This window comes from Rhipicephalus microplus, chromosome X, assembly GCF_043290135.1.
Source record: "Rhipicephalus microplus isolate Deutch F79 chromosome X, USDA_Rmic, whole genome shotgun sequence".
NCBI lineage: Eukaryota > Metazoa > Arthropoda > Arachnida > Ixodida > Ixodidae > Rhipicephalus > Rhipicephalus microplus.
The window spans coordinates 197,066,205-197,083,749 of NC_134710.1; the positions used below are offsets into that span (position 1 = coordinate 197,066,205).

General features: G+C 41.6%; 1 protein-coding gene across 1 annotated transcript in view; it reads left to right on the top strand.

Annotated features, from left to right (window-relative positions):
* Positions 1-218: 218 nt before the first annotated feature.
* The window catches only part of LOC119182143 (uncharacterized), a 38,257-nt gene continuing 20,930 nt past the window's right edge, over positions 219-17,545 (top strand). The window contains exons 1-7 of the mRNA XM_075878451.1: positions 219-566; positions 1,850-2,036; positions 2,632-2,961; positions 3,085-3,162; positions 4,728-4,942; positions 5,061-5,237; positions 5,332-6,995. The gene's annotated coding sequence lies outside the window, so the exon portion shown is untranslated. The remainder of the gene's footprint in view (positions 567-1,849; positions 2,037-2,631; positions 2,962-3,084; positions 3,163-4,727; positions 4,943-5,060; positions 5,238-5,331; positions 6,996-17,545) is intronic.

Consider the following 17,545-nt stretch of genomic DNA (forward strand, 5'->3'; position numbering starts at 1 on the left):
TGAACCTAATTGGTAACAACGCACCAACCACCTTCCACGATCAAATCAAAAGCACAGTAGGCGAGCGCTGAGAGTCTCAAGATCTGTGAAGGCCAAACTGTGCGCCGAATGTCAGCGTCCGGTGTATACACATGTCGCAACACGAACAAATCACGAAGAAACCCTACAGTTTTGCAGATGATGCACACACACTCCATACGTTTTGAGACGATGCTCCATATCAATTTTTTTAAAACTTAAGCCACTTCACGGGTGCAGCACCGTTTTTACTTCTGTCTTTGCTCAACTAAGAAGGTAGCGCTTGTGAAAATTTACTGATGTTTAAAAAAACGTATTTTATTTAGTTGACAAAAACTTTCTATAATTATTCACAATTTGTTTTGTTTTGCAAATTTGTTTTTTGTTGCAGCACCAGCAGTTTTATTCAGATGCAGCGCTTAATTTTTCTATGTTCTGGCTCGAGTTGGCAACCATGAAAGCGTCTCTGTTTTCTTGCCGAGCGTAGACAATTGTGACGACGAGACCGGCGCGCTTTTCGTTCACGCTTGTGAAGATAGTATATGAAGGTAAGCATAAATGAGTTCATTGCACTTTAAAGCTGCTACTCTCGATGAAGTGAAACTACTGCATGCATGTAATACCAATGTCACGCGGAACCGCGCCGTGGCTGACGCAAAAGTACAGGAGGGGTCAACAGTTCGCAGGCCACGCTGCCATAGAAATACATAGGATAGTGGCCTAAGAACTTTTGACCAACCCTGTACGTCGAAACCACAATGATATAAAAACCAATTCTTCGTTTTCCGAGATAACTGCTAGATAGCGCTCATGTCTCACGTGTGACGTGACTTTATGCCCTCGTTCACCTCTGCTTCACGCTCGAGGCACTCTAACACAGTGCCTCCAGACTACCGTTCACCGATTTTCTTGCGCAGAACATCAAATAAACATTTTGTTCACTCTCTTCAGACGCAAGACTATAGTCTTTCGACGACATTTGCAGTGTATTACCCGTGCCACACGGGCATAGAAAATGACATTTGGAGGCGAAGGCCTTCAGTTCCCGAATGACATTCGTTTCGCCGGCGCTGCTACACGTCCAAAGCGAATGACATTTGACTTGATGATGTCGATCACAGCACCTTCCAAGTGAGCATTGAGTGAATAGCAATAAAAAAATTTAAGGAGCATTTACAAGCTTCATACACATCAGATAATCATCAAATGTAGAAATAAGCGTATTACGCTGTCCTACGTTTTAGTTTCTTGCTTTGTTTTACAACGTTGCAGCCGACCGTAGCAACCTAAGCCAACACTAGTCAGATCCACAGCGTAAATATACACTAAAATTGACAAGCGTTTCATTATCAATACTTTATTTTCTTCGTATAACGTTAAAAGCATCTTTTTAAGACTTTAGAGCAAATAAAAGACGGGAAATTTCAATTTTAGCTCAATACGATTTGTTTTATATACTTTCAGGTACATCACACTTCGCGAGCTGTGTCGTCGAGAGTAGGCATTTCTCAGGCAACTGAGTTCTGGCGAAGGCAGTTGGTGGCGAATGGCATTTGGATGAATGCCATTTTGTTCGCCCGTGTGGCACCGCGCGAATGGCAATAAATCTGAAGGCATTCGTGGGTAAATGCCATTTTTTCTGCCCGTGCGGCACGGGTATAACATGAAGATTCGGGGCCAATTCTTTTTTTTTTTTTTTGCAGTGTTTACACAGGGCTTGGTGCTACTTATAAGACTGGAACCTAATCTCATTATGCTTCTTGAGTTATTGTTATTTTAGGGCAAGTTCATGTGGGCTTACTGACCTTATAATGTTACCTAATGTTTCCAGATGTATTCAGTCATTCACTTCAAAGAAAGTGGAGACGTTGCTGCAGTGCCATCATGTTGGGTTCAGGGCAACAAGGTATTTTGGCCTCCATACAGAAATGCAACAAAAGTGACGTCGGCTATCAAAAACAAAGTTGAACCGGAAGCCTACTGAACGCAGTATTCCGGTGCTATTTTGTCAACAACAGGTAAATTTTGTTCAGCTATACTGGCTGGTATATTGGCACTGTTGGGAGGTGGTCAGTGCTATAGCTGAGAAAGCATGAGCTTTGCACAATAAATTTAGATAGCAATGCCAGTTGAAATTTTTCATTGACCATATGAATGGTTGCCTCTATGAGCCATTCTTGGAAATAGCTGCTATTAGGTTACCAGCGTCACAAATTTATTGCCTTCACTATCCCCCTTCACGGGGGTGGCGATTTGGGCTTGTTGGTATCGTAGCATGATGATTGAGTGCAGGCCAAAGACATGGACAAAAGAAGGTACATTCAAGACACCACAGTGCTATAAGCGCTGTGGTGTCTTGAATGGGCCTTCTTTTGTCCATGTCTTTAGCCTGCGCAACCATTTATTATCGCCATTCATGTTTTTGTCATTCTCTTGCATGTTAAAGTTCCTCTTCATTTAACATAAGCTGCTCCCTTCTGCTGTGTGCCAACATAATGTGAATATATTCTTCTCCGTATTCTTAATCTTTTGCCTTTTTCTGTGTTTTGTGCATGAGTTATGAAGGAAAGATTGTATGTAGAGTAACTGCACATAGTTCATATCCTTCCTCAGACAGTTACGAGGCTGCGAGGAGGCGGGAAGCCAAGGCTGAGGACCAGCTATACGGACTAACAACGGAAGATGAGGGGCGGCCTAAGAAGCGAATTCGACGTCCTCCAAGGCTCATGCATGAATATTCGTCTAGTGTCAGTTCCGAAGAAAGAGAGCCGGATGCTTTGCAAGACAGTGCCATAAATAAGTTCATTAGTGGCATACCAAGATCTACAACTTCAGGACGAAGAGTAGACTCTTTCATGTCAAATCAACAGAGTTGTGCGGTCGAAGTCTCACCAGCTCCAAGTTACGAAGACCCAGCTCCGGCACCCTGCTCTCAGGCTGGAAGTAAGTCTAAGATAAATACTCTGGAAGGGCAAGGGCTTCTTCTGCGCGCTGTTTCTAGAATAAGCTCGACTGATTTAAAGTTTTAAAACTGAACTAATGGATTTTTAAAATCCTATCTTCCAGGTCGTGACCTCCCATCATTGAAGAATTTGGAAAAGAAGGCAAACACAGGAGCTCCTCAGTGCCATCACTGCGGAAATGGCAAGTAAAGTTTGACATAAACAAATGAGTGAAATGTAATCTATTGATTATAAACGGCAGGGACATATTGTTAGAATAGCTGCAAGTTGAGCTGGTTTGTATGGGTTCTTCATAGGAGTTAGGCATCTACTCGATTGAATAAAGAAGTAAAAAAAACGACACAAAAGCCAGCTAGTTGGTAGCTCCCATTTGACATTTGTGTTGTTGATTTTCTCTTCTCTTTTTGTCATGCCTCCATGTGTAACCCTTTGTAACACAGTGCCCTCTTTAGACACGTGACTTTCTTGTGCCATTTCTGTGCACTGTTAGAAAAAACAGACCTCAAACACTGAAATGATGGTAAATTAAGCATTCTTGTTGTTTAAAGTTTATTTATACCGCCTCTTGTTGAAATATTTTGCTGCACACGATTGGTTTGTGACAGCAGTACTGTGTTTGGGACAGGCAGGGTGTGTCCCAGTAGGAGTTCAAAATAATTTTACATGTTTAGGCTGGTCACTCTCACCAGATGACCATTGCATGTGATTTGAGTGGGTCGTTCGATAAGGTTTATGAAAAAACATAGAATAACTGACTTCACTATAATTACATGATTAGTTATAGTTATAAGGAGTTTTTGTGAAATATGTCAGTTTATTCTAACACTTCTGCTTACTTATATTTGGGTCCAGAACATTGGCATCAAATTATATAATTTTCTGGCAATTGTAGACAGCCTATCATAGTGCGGGTCACAAAGGAATAACTACACAACCAAACGCAATAGCCCTTGTTAGAACCATTTTCATAGCTGGTGTTTCTGCAATTTTCACATCTGCTGTCTGCCACATGCATAAGCTTATTTCTATCATACTCGGTCTTTTTAAAAATACTGAGGTTAAAAAAATTATAGATGTTGTGCTATACTCAGTGACAACTTGTCTTGGCATTGCAGCGAAAGCTCCAGAGCCAAAATTACGGGCATCCTACCGCCAGTGAATGTGGTTCCACAATAGTGCCCGTATTTTCACCATGAAATATAGATAGAAGTTCCCCCTTTATTTTCTACGAGGAGCAATTTGAGACAGGTCGTATTTCCTATCATTAGGATCGTTGTATTTAATTTATTCGTTGTGACTTCGCATTTCTGAGGGTGCAAAGAAATCCCACCTTTTTACGTGCACCTCAAACGCTAAGCGACGTCTGCATCTATACATGAACCACTGATGGTGCGCCCCCGCCACTCTCTATAGCGTTAAGAGACGCACGCCAAAACGGACTACTTCGCGTAGTGCTACATGTGCAGAAACTCCACCTCCATAGCTTTCCGTGCAGTGCCAAGAAAAGTTGTTGCTTAGTATAGCAGTTATTTCACTCATTCTTTTCTTTTGTGTAATAGTTTACATTAATCTAGTCTAATCAAGAGCCAATTGTATCATTCGCTGTTTATTCAAGTGCAAGCATCAGCAGCCGATCTGTCAAGCTTTATTTTCTTTCTTTTTCTGTCGTAATATGATGTGCCTTTCTTTTGTTCAAAAATCGACATTACGGTGCAATCATATGGTAAATTTTTTTCTTTCCATCAGTTCTTGCAAAAGTGCTCACACAGGTTGAGCATTTAAAAATGCAGCTAGCTGCATAAAGTGCAGTTCTGACAAGAATTGAGCATCGCCTAAATCAAGACACCACAGTTGAAAATGCCATGGATTTAAATGAAATGCCCCTCTACCCTGCTACAACTGAGGAAGAATTGAGGACCCTTGAAGCTAGTCTCGAAAACCGCGTCATTTTTGCTGCACTGGTAAGTGTTGCTGTTCATTGCAGGTGCTGCAAGCTGGTTCAACAATAACATAATGTATTGCTTCAAAATTACTGACATTTCTCCAGGACTACAAGAGTATTGTGTGAATCTCTTTCAGCACGTTTTCATTCAAGGTGAAAGAACTAGGCCAAATTGGAGGTTGTGACATAAGCACGACCATAAAAAAAAGTAATGAAGAGGCTTCTTCATGACAGTGTAGCGGTACTGTACAGCTATACTGGAAGAAAAGGCAAACGACAGGCAGCGGAGCTCAACATTGTTCGTCTTGTATTTGGTAAGGGGACGCAAACTTTTTATGTTCTGGTGTACTCATTACTGTTCGTGAAAAAAAAAATAATGGTCCTGGTTGCTGTGCATATTATTTCCAGCTGCTGTACGTACAACATGCAAGGCAACAGATGCTGAGATCAGCCACGTGATTGGCGATTGGTTACGCTTTGCCAATGCAAGGCTCACTGTGTCCAAGGCAAGCAAAAACTTAACGTTTATTATTTTATCATTCAGCCGAGCTATCACTCTTTTTGTCCTTGCCACCTTTAGGTTTATGGCATAAATTTTTTTCAAGCCTTCCTTTGTTCTTTTGTAAAAAAAGAGAAAGTGGTAATGTTTATACTTAAGCTTTTTTTATAGTGTAATCTTACTTAGAATGTTATATATATATATATTACGAGCTCAGTTATGTTCTATTTTTGAATCAAAAGAAGAAAAAATGCAGCACATAACAACAGCTTGTGGTAATCAGTTTTATGGGAAGCAGTCTACGAGTGGTTGGGCTGGAATTTTTTGCTTTAAGTTAAACGTACAAGGTTGGTAGATGTGTTTTGGTCAGTACAGTAGTTATGTGCACATAGGGTTCTTACTAAGCACGTTGGCTACACCAGCTTTATTTATTGCGTACAGTTGGATCTCTGGGTTGTTAGATGACAGTATTTTTCCCACGCCAAAGATACCTGATGCCTTGTCTTCAGGTTTAGATGAGACTAAGTGATGACAGGTTATACCGCTTATTTTTTTCTGTCTGGGTAGAGCGCCAGTATAAAGCACAATTTTGGATGAAAGCAGATGGTCTGGGTTTTATGGGGGCTGCCATGCTGCTGTTGGTCATCTTGGTTAGGGAAGCTATTGAGATTACCAGCTGGTAATGGCTACAGTAATTCAGAGTTTGCCAAGTACATGTCAAACGTACTTCTTATAGCTGTAGCATCTCATGAAAGAAGCACAGCTAAAACCCTTGTATATGCCTAATGAAACAGCTTTGCCCAGAACTATATTGTATATACTGCACAAGTCTACTGCCAGTGTACTCCGCATAGCTCCGGCAGCGCTGCAAGGTATCTGCTTCTATTCAGTGATATAGGAGTCAATAGCTTTCAATCTTGAAGTGCGGTCAAGTGCAAGCAGGCAGCAAGTGACAGTATATACCATCGAGGGACCACCATTGCTCTATCAAATGTGATGTGTGATGTTGTCCAGGAAGGTAGCATTATCAAGGCAGTGCTGACAGTGAACATTATTGGTGGTTGGACAAAATTGGAGTTTTTAAACAGCTGCTGCGAACAAGTACTTTACAGAGCACTTACAAGGCTGCGTGCGTTAATTTTGCCCCGCCGCGGTGGTCAAGTGACTAAGGTACTCGGCTGCTGACCCGCAGGTCGCGGGTTTACATCCCGGCTGCGGTGGCTGCATTTTCGATGGAGGCGGGAATGTTGTAGGCCCGTGTGCTCAGATTTGGGTGCACGTTGAAGAACCCCAGGTTCTCGAAATTTCCGGAGCCCTCCACTACGGCGTCTCTCATAATCATATGGTGGTTTTGGGACGTCAAGCCCTACATATCTATCTACGTGCATTAATTGTGCAGTGGGGGTGAATGGTTTTCATTGTCTTATAAGAAGCATCTGTAATGTTTATGCTGCTACTAAAGCTATTTTGTTTGTTTATTATCTGCAGTAATTCCTGAATATTCCTTGGTTTTGCAGAACAAAGTGCCGCGGCCTGCTTATTGTTGACAGCCAAGCCGCGGATGAGGAATAAGGTATATAAGGGCATTATGCAATAAAGTATATTTGCAATCAAGACATGCAGTGGAGATGAGTTAAGGCTGCCAAACAGCTGCAAAATGTAGAAAGTCGTTGAAACTGCTGATTAGAGTGCTTCAAATAAGTCTGGTTCGGTCCATGCATATATATACTAGCCGCTAACACACATGCGTTCCATCAATAATTTAATGTACTTTAGAACACCCTACTGCATGTTGAACATGTGCTTCAGCTATGATTCGCAAGTTTGTCTTTTCAGTTGAAAAGAGTTCTGACATTGGGCCTGTTTTCAGCATTGCATGAGCATAATTTACAATAATTCTTAATGTTTTTTAAATGTTAAGAGAGTGTAACTTGTAACGTCACTCTTACGTTTTGCTTAACGTTATGCAAACATTATCATAACGTTTTATTAATGTTTACATTATGTTTAAGATAACTTTATTTTTACGTTTATTCAGAACGTTAGCAGAACATTTAGTTTCGATGACATTAACAATATTGTTTCAACATTGAAATTGAACGTAAAAGTAACATTATTGTAACGTATTTGTGCTACTTGGGCTTGTTATTAAGTTTCATACCACTTTCACTGATGCGGTTGAGAACAGTATGCAAGTTAGCATCGTGCTCTTCGCGAGTACGTCCCCACACCAAAATGTCATCCAAGTAACTAAGGGCGCCAATACAACCCTTAAGAATAATTGACATCATTTTCTGAAACACTTCAGGGGCAGATGCAAGCCCGAAACACACGCGGCGAAACCGAAATAAGCCTTCGTGTGATACAAATGTGGTTAAGTCTCTACTGCACTCAGAAAGTTCAACTTGGTGATAAGCGGACGCGAGGTCCAGCTTGGAGAAACATACCGCTCCGGAGAGCTGATGAAGCAGTTCTTCAATGTGAGGAAGTGGAAACCCGTCTATGACGATCGCCTTTATCGGTTCTCGTAAGTCGACGCATAGTCGAAGGGATCCATCTTTTTTCTTGACGACGACCAGTGGAGAAACCCAGTCGGAAGCAGAGACAGGCTCGATGATTCCTCTGGCTTGAAGTCGCGGCAGTTCCGCAGAGACTTGCTCACGGAGAAGAAGAAAAATGCGGCGCAGCTTGGCACGCACAGGGCACACACCTGGTCGACGCATCACTTTATGCACAAAACCGCGCACACAACCCAGTTTACGGGTGAACAGGTGGTGGAATTCAGAAGGCGCGTTGGCCGGAAGATCATCTTGGACGTCTACTCGAGCACACGTCATAGACGCACCGACGATGTTGATGAACAAAGCCCTGATGGCATCACGTCCCAAAAGCGAGCTCCCATTGGCAGTTACATAAAAAGTAATGGAAGCAGTGCGACTGCGATAGGAGACCTGAGCTGTAAAGTTACCTAAATTATCGTTTTCTTGGAATATGTTTGCAGAACGACGTGTGAAGGCAAAAGCCGAATGTTGGAAAAATGACTATGAAAGTCAGCGGCACTGATTAAAGAGACTGAGGCACCAGTATCCACGAGAAATGACAAGGGCACATGGCCCACTAAAGCTACGATGCTGAGCTCGGACGTAGTGTCCGAGCTCAGCAGAAAGAAAGCTCAGCAGAAAAGATAAAAAAAAAACAAAAAATTCAAACACACACATTCGCACTAACTAATAAATACCTGGTGACTGGCCCCCGAAAAAGCCGAACAATAAAATAAGTGCTACGAAGATTTCAACCACTGCCTGATAATTATAAAGACAAGCTCAAAACTTGCAAAAACACTTATCTGCGCAGTCGATCCGGAGCGCTCAAAAAACACGTCCATCCACAGTGACAGCCTGAACCGAACCCCACTTATCTGCGCAGCCGATCCGGAGCGCTCATAAAACACGTCCATCCACCGCACTTATCTGCGCAGTCGATCTGGAGTTTAAATATAATAATAACCAGAATAATAGCCTCGGTCGCGAGCGCCTCCGCGCGGCGCTTGCTCAAAACGGAAGGCAGGCCAACTCCGCTGGGAGCGCGAGCCATTCCCCAGGCATTGTTTAGAGGAGGCGTTGCCCCAGCTTGTTTCGCCATTAGACCGATGCTAGCTCCGGGAGATCGTCGTCTGCTACTTCATGATGTGATCACGGCTCGACGATCACTTAGGATATAATTACACTTTAATTAGGAGCTGTAAGAAGATGCTAGATTAGATTACTACGAGCGGGCGCGTGGTCTACGAGCGTGGCGCATCATCAAAGTCGTCTTTAGGTCTAACTCCGCTGATGGAGAGACGAAATTTGCTGGAAAGAACGACACGCTAGCGCACTCGTACCAATGTGCTTCTTTGCAAGCAATAAAGCACATCACTCGCTAGCTCCTCGGAACCGCGGACGGGCATTTTATGCATGGGCAGTGGACCCCACAGTCAAGCTCATCAACACCCCTCCACTGCTAAGGATTGCTTGGAATAGCGGCTAGTAGTTTCAAGTGTCGGCACTCCGAAATGCGATACACCAAGCACAGTGCGCACTGGTTTTCATCATCATAGCTACACACTTCGCGCAATGTCACTGAACGCCGCCGCCAAGTGCATTACACACCGGCTGCACTGTCCAGGCGACCGCTTACTTCACGGTCATATGGGGTGCTGTCAATAAGCTTTTGTGATGTGATTTAGACGGGCTTGGAGCTGTGCTTGGTATCGCCGCAGGCATCTATAAATGTTTTGAGACATTGAAAGCCTCGTAGATTAGCGTTTTCACGACCGGCCGTATGTATGATAATGCATTGCATGGCCAGACTGGCAAAAGAGCGTGTATGAAGCAGGCGCACGAATTTTTATATGGCCGACTCGCGTCGTTGAATATACTACTAAAAGGTTCCCGTGCCACCAGTTTCCTGCCCATAACTGTTCGTTATTTAAAAAGAAAGCATAGGCTCTTATGGTGTGAGCCATTATTCTGATGCAAGAAACCTCTCTCTATATAAAAACATGTTCAGTGATTATTTGTAATCAAAAAATACTTCATTAAGCTAATAACAGCTTGAACACAAGAAAGATTTATAATCATTTCACTATATGACCTTGTTCAACTACAGTCTATTTTGTCATGCCTATCACACCACTCCTTCATACAGAGAACTTGGTTAGAAATTCATACTTGTTCTCTGTAGTTAAAAAAAAGAGAGGTTATGAAAAAAAAATATAGGCAACAATGGCACACTGGCAGATACAGGTCACTTGCCTGAGAAGCCAAATATCACAAGTCAAGCCTAAGCACAATTTTTAGGTATTTTAGAGACTTAAAAAGAAGGTGAAACTTGAAACACTGTTTTTTTCAATGCTGTTTTTTTTGTATTATGCTCAGCTCGTGGAGCAGATATCTTGGCAACCACTGCACAGATTTTGATTTCGTTTGTTCTGTTATGCTCCTTGAACTCAGCTTCAGGGGGCTGCAATCTTAGTTTTTTTATTTTACTCCCTGAAGAATTTTTTGTAGGGTTTCCTGTTTGTAGTGCAAATTTGCTCATTGCAGTGTCACTGGAGAGAACGTTTACAGGTTTTAGTGTTGTAAAAAATTTTTTTGAAAATGCACACCCCTTCAGCATAGATTTGGCTGTACGTACAGTAATCACCAACTACTTTTTTCTCGTTTTATAAATCCTCCAGCCCCTCCACGAAGTTTAATGAAGAAATAATTTGTATCCTAGGTTTTGGGGTATCTCCTCAAAATTTTTATGGAAGCACTGTGGGGCCATTTTTAGTGTCAGTGCTAAATTTCTTCAATATCCAACCAGAAACAAGAAAGTTTGTTTTGAAAGGCATGTCTCTAGTTAGCTTTTTGCAGGAAGCACTGCCATTCTCTCATTATGCTAGCCTGCCTGGCTCCATCAGTTATTAAGTTATTTAGTTTAATTGATTTTTTTACTGCTTTGATTGATGCATCTAGTAATCTTAGGATCTCAGCTATAGAAAAAGCAGTCATGAAGGCGGTAAGCAAATGCTACTACTGCATTTTTCTCATTTTTCAAGACCTTTGGACACACCCTGTATAGTGCCACAGAGATAGGTGGCCCAGGAAATGCAAATATATGTCCTTTCTAGTTTATTTCGACTAGTTCCAAATGGAATTGAATCAACCGACCAATTCTAATGACCACCTAGCCTATTCACAAACATGCCCCTTGTGGAGGAAAGAGAAAGAAATATTAGAACTGAAGGTGAATCCAACTCGTCCTTTCAAGAGGCACACAAGTGTTTTGCTCTGCATAACCAGACCTCTTCTTGCTTTGGTGATGTAATGTGCTGGGGCGCCAAGCCACGTCTATTTGCATCCACAAATGTCACATCAAGTGTGATTGTGGGCACGCCAACAGTTGCCCTGGCTGGTGGAGCTATTTCTGCTGCTTCGCTCTCTGCCAAATAGGGCCAGCAGACTTTCAAGTGTGTTCAACTCCGGGCCGCTGCTAGCACAATTAGGTCTGAAACAACTGTGAAAGTGCCTGCCGAGCAGACACCATGTGCCACCTTAGAAGAAGTGATTGATACAAGTAGCACTTCTCCTGCGCCTGCGAGGCCACGCATTACAAAGCCCCCAGAAGACCCTGTAACCAAAGGCAACACTTTTGTACACATAGCACCAAACTAAATTAAAATGGAGACAAAAATTCTACAGTGGAACATCAGACGACTCCTGAAAAACATTGACGATGTACAGGAACTTATACATAAACATTCACCAAAAGGGCTGTCTGTGTGCAAGAAATCCACTTAGAAACCAATAACACTAATTTTCTAGGTCGTTATGTAATTTTTGAAAAAGATTGAGATGATGCGACAGCATCATCTGATAGTAATGTGTTATAGTTAATCAAGGCATTACATGTATGCATCTACCACTACAAAAAACCCTTGAGGCAGAGGCTGTTTATGCAGTTTTTTTAGTGAACTTGTCACCATCATCTCTCTGTACATATACTTCGACCTCACTGTCTTGGAAAACATGGAATTCCAGTCCTTAATAGATGAACTTTCAGACCCCTATTTTGTCCTAGGGGACTTTAATGTACATATTAGCCTGTGGGGTGGCTCTCATTACGATGTGAAAGGTTGCGTGACTGAACAGTTCCTCTGTTCTTTTGGCGCGTGCCTCCTGAATAGAAAAGAGCCAACCTATTATAGCATTGCTAAGAATACTACTCTGTCAGCAGACCTCAGCATAAAATCTCCATCACTCTTGCCTCTACCTAAATGGGAAGTCATTTATAATTCTGATGGAAGTGACCACTTCCCTGTTCTTCTGAGCCCACCAACAACAATAACAATAGAATGTCCTTCTCACGTGCCGAAGTGGCAGACTGAGAGAGCTGGTTGGAAACAGCTTCAGAAATTTACACTTCAGAAATTTATGCTTCCAAGTTATACCAACATGTGCACCCTAAGCAGGGGGGTAGACTCATCTTCGACATTTTTTGTTCTCATCTTGTTCCTGAGATAACTTAAGCTCACCCCATATTGCTTAAGGCGACCATAGAAAAAAAAAGTGCTAAAAGGGGCCCTGCAACACTTTTTGAGCATGGTCAGAAAACGCTGCCAATCGGTAGTAGAGGCTCCCGACAACACGCGAGCCAAATAATATAGCACAACATGCGGCCTGGAATTAACAATACATGAACAAAGTCTGCTAAAAATTGCTTTCTCTTCTCTCGACAAATGGCGGAATACGCCCAAAAATCACACGTGTATTACCTATCTATCAGCTATTGGCTGATTTAAACATGGCACGCTCGCTCGTTACAGAGATCGCCGCGGCAGGCTGCGACTTGTCCACGCGTGCGCGCGCGATCACACCGAACAAGTGGCGCATTCGAAGAAAAAAAAATGTGCTCAAGGCCACGAAACGCATGTGATGTTTTTCTGTGGCCCTGCCATGCCTCCCTGCTTAGCTTCCACCGCTTTCGTCAGAACGAGAGAAGAGAGAATGCAGTTGCAGCATGCGACAAACCTTTGTAATGCCACTCGCACTGAACGGATTCTTAAAATTTTTACGGCGTTGAATTTGTGAGGCAATAAGCTTTTCCAGTGAATTCATTCCGTGGTTACTTGAAAAAGTGTTTCAGAGCCCCTTTAATTAAAAGTGATATTTAAGGTACGGCAACATAGACTAACGATGAGAGATTGAAAGCACGCAAGCTTTTTTTTTACCTTTCTTGGTTATTTTACAGCAAAATGAGCTTTCAATATTCAAAAGAATTTGGTATTGTGTGTCAATTTTGATGAGTAAATTATTAAAAATGCTTGTGCTCTAAATTCTGCTCCCATTCTTGCATTCTGTAAATGTATAGGTTTCCAGTGGAAGAAAAGTTGTTATTGTTATACCTGCCCTAGCTGCAGAGATATTGAGGCCTCAAAATTAAGAAGTCATAAATTTACTTTTTTTTAGAAAAATGGAAAAACTGATAACACAGTTTCTTCAATAAACAACAATCACAGTGTGCATGTTTTGTCATGCTCATATAAGTGTTCATAAATTGGTAGCAGAGCTCCGATTACAGGTGCTGGCAAATTATGAAAAAGCCTTGAAGAAGGCTCCCCCTTTTTTTGTAGGTTCTGCTTTTTGGTAGGACCAAGAATCTGGACAGTCAGAATGACATTACAAAAAATTACCACTTCTTGGTGTGTGAATTTTACAAAGAGATAGAAAAATACTTGTTAAACAAAATATGTAAATTTTAAAGAAGGGATATTTTTGTCACTTTTTGGTCCCAAATACCAGTCCACCCCCTTAACATAGATGAACCTGTAGACTATTTTAGAGCACTTACGATTGACGCTGTAGTCAAGTGTATCCCCCAAACAGGTGGACTGTCCATCAAACGACATATCTTGTGGTGAAACAATGAGTGCTGAAATGCATGCAGGAAGCACAACAAGGCATGGAGGTTGTTTCGGGACACTTTGACCACAGAAAGCTTTATCAATTTTGTACACTGTAGATCCGATGGACGTACAGTGTACATTCATTAGTTCGTACATTTGTTACCTTTGTACATGTGATGTATGTCCACATCACATGTACAAAGGTAATAAATTTGTACGTTCGCTCAACATCCCTTCAGGACAGCCAACATGGACATTGACAGGCTCTTCATAGGATATATAAGTTCGAGTGCTATGTGACGCCAAAAAACAGGCTCATAAGGAGTGTGCCACACTTGCCGCCATGGCTACATGTGGCGCTGACTGACACTCCCATGTTTAATTCATATATAAACACTATAAAGTGGCGGGGGGGATAGCGTCATGGTAGCTCAGTTGGTAGAGCATCGAACGCGTTATTCGAAGATTGCAGGTTCAGTTCCTGCCAATGGCAAGTTATGTTTTCACCCACTTTTCTTTCTTCACATTTATATTACATTTAGGTCTAATAACTTCTCCTCTACTTTTCTTGGCATTATTGTGTGTGAATGTGTGAAACACGGAAAAACAAGCCCTCAAGTATACACTTCTTTCCTTGATATGGGTGTGTGTGTGTGTGTGTGTGTGTATATATATATATATATATATATCTTTCCAATGTTTGTGTGTCTATAGCTAGTGCATATTCGAGAAAAACTTTTCATGTGATCAATGTACCCACACAGCCTACTCGGAGGCCCGTCTTTTTTCTGCGGGAGCTTTTCTGCTGCAAATGAATTCTAAAAAAAAAATGGAGTCCAAGCGGGCTTTCAAGAACACTTGAACCTTTATTGTCAACATATATCAAGGCTAAGAAGCACATAACTCACAGTCCATAGCCGCGACTGTGAAAGTGTGTACGTAGTCTCATAATATTTCAGTGTTCAATGCCCATCCTTCTTCAAGTGCGATGACTTCTTATAGGCGGCAGCAATTGCTTCTTTACGGGTTTAATAAATTATTAGCAACAAACGTAACTCGCGCGTGTTTATAGCAATGTTATTCTATCAATTGTAATACGTGCATACAGACAAGCATAGGAAAAAAACTAATGGGTGAAGCACATGCTTCTAAAGAAGGTGTTCAGGTGCTGACCACGTGCTCATCTTAAATAGATTAATATCAAGGTATATGCAAGCAAATAAAGAGCTGGAAACATGCCACGTATTAGCAGGGTTTATACAAATGGTGTGCAATAGTTAAGGTATGCTAAGAACAGATAAATGTCCGATATGAGACGTAAATAACAGGCATGTAACACGTGGCCTTATCTGTGCCGTGCGCGTGAACGGGGTTGCTGCTGCTTGCCGTGGTAATTTCTGCCGAAAACAGTGGTGGGCTTGTGCTGCATTTCGGTGTTTCTTGCAAAAAAGTCATCTTTTGTAACTTCACGTGTTGCTGTTGATGTCCACTCGGGCGCACATTGTCCACATGGGTGCACTTGAAAAAAAAAGAATCTGCCTTCTGCTGCTCGGAGACGGGTTCAGTGTACAAACGTACGGCGCAACAAGAACACTCTCCTTTCCCGTGCTCCTTCCCTCAGTGCGTGCCACTGGTCAAACAGGTTTTGGAACAATAGGCACAATGGCACGCATTTACTCTTAACACATCCAGAGGGGTACGGTTAGCATGACGTGTAGGTTCGAGGAATCTGAGCAACTGCGGTGCACTGCTTGTTGAGATGTGTCGAGGCTGGCGCGTGGAAATTTGGCTACATGATGACTGCTATGATGTGCTCGATCTGCATTTTTGTTAGTTCACATGCGATAATAATAACACTAAATACATTCTTTTTATTACATACGATACATATATTGTATAAACCAGATTGTTATACCTCAGGAAGCAAAATTATTTGGCACCCTGGGATCAAATGTGTGTGCTGAAATATAAATGAATTTTATAGTAGCCTTTTTAATGAAATTTTACAAAATTGGCCGCCGAGATTCTGCAGATCTCAATATGTTTTTCCTACATTCTAGTTATACAATAATTGATGAGCAAATGCACAAACCCTTGGCATGTCCTTATATTGACAGCCAGTCAACGTTCAAAACTTAATGTCCGGTTTGATATCCAGCTCGAACGTCCAGAGAACAGCCACACGGGAAATGCATTTTCACAGTATTTTCATTGGCTACCTGTGTTGAATATCTATATGGGCAGGCATTTATATTCAGAATAGACAGCCGGCATATATCCGTGGTTACTTGGGCAGGTGTATATCTAAAAGCCTGAAAGCTCTAAGGCCATTTCGGCCTCATTTTTCTGGAGCAAAAACAGGTTTGCACAATGTGTGAAAATGTTTTTAAATATACATTGTGTAATCTTACCTTTACTAGTTGACTCTTGCATTTAAGTTAAGCATGTACATTCCAAAAATAGTAATTAATGTACAGAATACTGATTTACCAATGCTGTCACCATGCTCTGTGAGAAAATATAGTATTTCTATGAACACTTTCTACTTCAGTACCTTGTCAGTGTTCCCCTGAAAATGTTCAGGGTGTGGGCGTTTCTTGGGATGCTTGCACAGGTAAATTATTGCATTTTTTTCAAGCTGAATTGCTTACGTCTTTGGTAGACTAATTCACATTTGGGCAAGTGGGAATTTGTTATGCATTTTTTTAATGGGGCAACATGAAACAGAGGACACGAGGCGCTGTGTGGTGCATTATACTTCGCCTTGTGTCCTCATTATCATACTTCCAGTTTAAAAATGCATTAAATCTCTGATATCTCATAAAAGATCACCTAAATAGGTAATCCATACCTGTGCATTTGTGTATTATGTGCATGCTTGCATGTAAGTGTGAACAGAAATGGGTGGGTTTGTGTGTGCACCTGTTACATGCATGAGAGAAAGAAGGTGCTAGGTTTTGACAAAACTTGCAAAGGCTTCTTCAGGGGCAATCATAGTGGTGTGCAGTTCTGTAAAATCGTGTGTACCGACTACGCAAGACCATACAGCATCGAAAAAAAGAGAAACTGGTGTTCTGGCTCTCACATAGGAGTTTTATCGCAATGGATTTCACACAATTGTTTCATGTGTATGCAGACAAGTATAAATGATTAAACTGCTGTTCCGAAAGCTCTAAATACAGTGGAATCTCATTGATACACTTTTCAGTGCAACGAGAAAATAATTTATTATGCAAAAGTTATATTAACCAAAGAGATTAAAAAAGGACAAAAATGTATTCATACTTCATCATCAACTCACTTTTAATTAGCAACATCGAAGTAGCTGGTCAAATTGTGCTGCACTACTTTTTTAATTTCAAGGTCCAGGAGTAAATTCTTTTGCAATGCTAGAAAAAGGAATTGCAGTTCGCTCACTGAGCTCTGCATTCGCAATGAAGCAATGAAGTGCATCTAAATGTTCGAGTGCATCACTTGCTATTTAGAACTCATTGCCATGGCTCTGTCTGGCTTTTATGTGTCATCAGCTGTGCAACACGCAAGTTGAAGCTTGTTTGAACGCTGTTCGAGCTAATATATGGAAGAATAAATGTTGGATTTCTAGATATATCGATCAAGATTCACTTTTATGGTCATATTCTGAGCAAAAATGTGATCTTATTAAACCCATGACCAGTTTATTGTTTCTGAGA